This window comes from Mus musculus, chromosome 8, assembly GCF_000001635.26.
Source record: "Mus musculus strain C57BL/6J chromosome 8, GRCm38.p6 C57BL/6J".
Lineage (NCBI taxonomy): Eukaryota > Metazoa > Chordata > Mammalia > Rodentia > Muridae > Mus > Mus musculus.
In genome coordinates, this window is record NC_000074.6 from 17,293,529 (window position 1) to 17,298,613 (window position 5,085).

The following is a 5,085-nucleotide window of genomic DNA, read 5'->3' on the forward strand; positions in this document are numbered from 1 at the left end:
ATGCCTATATTCATCCATCCTGGAAACATTTATAGGGACTCTAAACATTTCAGCCCTGTTGGGCAGTGTAAAAGAGAGGGGGATGGTGAGAAAGCAAAGGTAAAGGATACATTGATGTCCCCACTGCTCCTTTTATGTTCCTCTTCCTCTACAAACAACTGTATTTCTTTAAAGGAATTAACTTGGTAGTCAAAAGATATTGAGAAAGAGAACAGGGTTAGTATTCCCTATGTAAATATCATGAGCAATCAAGAAGGATGGCAGCCATTCATTCTCACTCCTGCATCCTTTTTATAATGCCCCCCCCCCCCCCCGGAAGCAGAAGGGAAAGGCAAAATCTGTAGCTGAATATAATGGTTAAGAAAAGAATAGTTTGAGAAAGTTTGCCCAGGAAGTTCTGGTTTGTGAGAAATCATCAACATTCTACAGAGAAAAAGAAAGCTAAAATAGTTGAGTTTACAGAAATAGAGAGAAGCAATCTGGTGGTCCAGGTTCCAGGATTGAGAACAAAGAGACTCTAGGTCAGGGACAAAGGAAAATTTAAAGAGGGGGTAACAAAATACAGTCAACCAGAGGAATAGTGCTAATGTTCCACGCTACAAGTATCACTGCAGTCCATAAGGATTATAGAACCTTAAAATAGCTGGATGTTTTTGCATAGTACTAACAGAAAGAAATTGGTTTGAATGCCAATTTACCTGATTTGAATAACACACATTATATTAATATACTGGAATATCTCGCTATTACACAAACTATACACTGTCAAGTAAATATACATATAATAACCAGGCATGGCAAACACTGGCAAGCTCAATGCTTAAGCATCTGGGGGAAAGAGGGACATTGAAGATAAGACTAAGGTACAGAATAGGGCCCCATCTCAAAAGCCAAACACACTTGGTTATAGTTACATTTCAATTGCTGTGATAACACAGTAACAAAGGCATTCATTTCAATTGCTGTGATAACACTGTGACAAAGGCATTTTATGAAAGAAATTTATATTGAATTTGGGTCTCAGAGTTCCAGGGATTAGACAGAGTCCATGACCGTTATGGCAGGGCACCAGAACATGGCAGTAGGCAGGTAGGCATGGCACTGGAGTAGTAGCAGAGAGCTCACACTTTGATGCACAAACAGGAGGAAGAAAGAGAGACAGAGAGAGAGAGAGAGAGAGACAGAGAGACAGAGAGAGACACAGAGAGAGAGACAGAGAGAGAGAGACAGAGACAGAGAGACAGAGAGACAGAGAGAGACACAGAGAGAGAGAGACAGAGAGAGACAGACAGAGAGAGAATAATGCGGGCTTTTTGAAACTTCAAAGTCAACACCCAGTGACAGATCTCCTGTAACAAGGCCATATGTCCCAATACTTTCTAAGCAGTTTCACTAGCTGGCTCCCAATCATTCAAATATATGAGTCTAAGGTGGCTATTCTTATTCAGAGCACTACTGGCAAATTTCAAAGGAGGGTACACAAGAGCCAAGGGATATAGAAAAAGCCTCCACTTCAAAACCATCAGGAAAGTTAGAGGAAACCTTAATAAGAAATGTCTCACTCCAATAGGAAAAACCATAACCAAAGCAAAGATGGTATATGCTATAGAGTACTAGTTCTCAACCTGTGGGTCAGGACTCCTTTTGGAGTCATATGCTAGATATCCTACATATCAGATATTTGCATTACAATTCATGACAGTATGAAAATTACAGTTATAATAAAGTAATAACAAAAAATGTCATGTTTGGGAGTTATGACAACATGATGGGCTGTATTAAGGGGTCACAGCATTAGGAAGGCTGAGAACCACTTCTCTAAAGGAAAGGGGAAAATGGAAGCCTTGTGCCCCACTGATGCGTGAAAGGGAAGCCTAACACATCATTAGTGGGCATGCACATTAGTGCAGCCATAGGGAAAACAGCAAATGTCACCTCAAAAAATCTAAACGCAAAAACATTGTCTAATCCCACAATTCCCCCCCCCCCCCCGCCCAGGTGTCTGCATCCTTGGAGGGGAGCCTGCCAGTGGAAGGGAGAGATACTCTCCTGTGTTTATTGTGGCAGTGAAAAGTAGCCAAGAGATGGAAACAACCTGTGTCCATGTAATGAGTGGACATACAAAGAAGTTGAGACAAATCTACACAGTGGACTTCTATTTGCTCTGAATGCAGACATAATAATGAAAGGTCATTTTGTTAAATGAAACAAGTCAGACAGAAAGACCAATATGGTACGTGATCACTCATTCCAGTTGAGAGCAGATAGAGATTACTACAGGCTAAGGAGCCTGTAGGAAAGGGCAGACACAGGCTGATAGAAATTAAGTTACTGTTAGAAAGAGGGATGAACTTTGATATTCTGCACAGAGTAGAACATTGATGTGATGATGTGCATGTGGCTTGCCAAAAACCTACAAGAAAAAAAATGTAATGCTTTTACCAACAACCTAATCCCTGAGAACAGAGCAGGCAATTTGATTATAGTATCATACAAGGTATAGATGTATTGATAAATAAATAAATACACACATGTATATATATGTACATATCATATCATAATGCACACAATATATATAATATTTTAATGTTTCAATGTGAAACAAATGAAGTAACTAAATATGTTATAAATATATCACTAATAGTCACTGCTTAAATACATGGGTGTTGTCACATAGGTATCTCTCAGCTTAACAAAATCTTCAGACCCAGCAACAGAGAGGAGTGTGTGCAAGGTTTATTCTTTTTCTAAAAAGAAGGAAAGAATGATGCAAGAGCAGCCTGAGGGGAGGGAAGGAATGGAAAAGTGAGAGAAGAGTATTATCAACTAGAATCTGTTCTCTGTCTCGTTCTACTTTGAATGCTGAGGTAATTCCCTTAATAAAGCAACAGCAGCTCTCACCCATTTCACATTTGGATAGAAGAGAATTCCTCAATAACCCATGTGGGATTTCAGCACAGTTATTCTGTCCAGGACTCAGCTACCATTTGCAGCATAATTAAAGACGCTTTTTATGCACTCTCTGCTTCCTTTTCCTCCTCTCTCTGACGAAAGACAAGGAATATTGAAAATTCCATGCAGGTAAGAGGAGAAAACAAAACAAAATCCTTACTAGTGTGGCTTCCTTTGCTAATGCTCTTTTTCTTGGGTTTCTGGCCATCCTGGAAATATTTATTCCTCCCTCAGAGGGTGTGTGACATTGATCTGATGATATTTAAAAATTTAGGGAAAATGATAAAAAAATAAAAGTTTTCATAGTAATAGGGAAAGGCTGGCAGAAATCTGTCAACATGGCCTCCTATTCAAAATATCAGTTACACATTAAAATGTGGGATGCTGCTTTCCCCAAAAACAAACAAGTAAAATTTGGTAAAGCAGAGAAGGAAATTTGTGTCTGCATTGGTGATTGCTGCTAAGCGTTTATTTATAACATAGCTTTCCTTTTGGCATTGCATCAATAAACTGTGATAAAACAGGATATTGCCTAATTTGGGGCTTTTAAATTTATTTACCTGCAAACCTTCTCTGAATGATACAGGGATGTGACTTCATTTTCTCACTTGCAAGAAATTTATGAAACCCTTTAAAAGATACGGTAAATTGTGCATTGCAAACAAGCAAATTACTGTTTAAAGACATGAATGCCCCATTATAGACCATTACACATTGATTTGCAACATACTAAGTATTCTGCACACATTTGTATGAATTCCCTCTTATTACCTTTAGTGAGGGCCCAAAAGGTAAACTTATATTGGGATTTTCTGGCTATGAAGGGTTTTTTGTTTTTGTTTTTTGTTTGTTTGTTTGTTTGTTTACATGTTTGAAAGCTCTAACTCTTTCTTATTCACAGAAACACGCTTTTAAAAGTCAGGAAGTACTTGAGAGATAGGCGTTCTTTAGCAAAATGTGATCATTTCGAGTGGGTATTGGCCTTTGAGTAAGTGAGAATATTTCCCTTTGTCTTTTATTAAATAGCAGTGATCATCTCGAGGGGTTGGCTTCCCTAGAACTTCATGCTAGAAAAAAGCAGAACTAAAGACGTGATGTTCCGGGGGTGGAGCGTGGGGAGAAGTTGTGCCAGGAATAGATGTCATGCAATTCTGGCAACTTGTCAGACCACATATAGCAGGAAGGGTTTGGATCCAGACAAGGACATATCAATGATAGGCAGGACTCACCATCACCATGAGCAACCTTCTGTCTTAGAATCAGCCTGGGATGCTTAGGGATCCCCACTGTAACCCATCAGCCAACAATGCCAACAAATGTAACCCAACCCCAACTCTGGAAGCTTTGCCTGACTACAGAAGATAGCCAGTTCAGACTCAGTATCCTCCATTTTAGGAGTCCTCACTAATATTGCCTTCATAGATTCAAGGAAGCTTCCATTGCACTAGGCTTTCACACCATCCCCATGATCTCAGATGATCACCAAACCCAGCCTCTCTCCCTGAAGTATGACTTTTTAAACTGCCTCTCAAACGCTAGCAGCGGAGTTACTGAGACAGGATCAAAACCTGTCTTCTCTGTTGCCACAGCAATCAGGTTTCTAGCATCAATTCACCTGCCCCAAATAAACTTCTGGCTTCAACACAGGGGAGTATTATTAGGCAGATCTGCAAAATTTGCAGGGAGATAGATTTCCTTTGAAATGTTGAACTTTCTGGAACATTTTAATCCAATTTAGAGTAAATGTCATATCAATGTTGCCTCTCTTTTCTCTGTTTAATATACCTTCCCTAGGAGCATACATACAGCCACACTGATCACTGAAAGACTAAATGTGGAAGGAGGGCAGCATGCCAAAGATTAGGATACTGACAGCTGGCAAGGAACGATGCCCACTATGGGCCAGTCTCTGAGCATGTGACATAATTAGCTTATGCCCTAGAAGGTCCCCGTGAGACAGGGCCTCTTAGCCTCCTTTTCCTTTGGAGGATTTGGAAGTTGGAAGTAAGGGCCACCTAGTTCATGGCGATAGTGCCGGAATTGGAGCTCAGGCTTTTGCTGAACACACTGCACATCATCGGTGAACCTCGGGATAAAAATGTGAGCTGCATTCAGACTAGAAATGCCACCTAC

The 5,085-nt window shown here is 40.1% G+C and overlaps 1 protein-coding gene across 5 annotated transcripts in view; it reads right to left on the reverse strand.

The window, feature by feature from the left end:
• Csmd1 (CUB and Sushi multiple domains 1) overlaps window positions 1-5,085 on the reverse strand; it is a 1,642,848-nt gene that overhangs the window by 1,400,991 nt on the left and 236,772 nt on the right. The gene's annotated exons all lie outside the window — the stretch shown is intronic.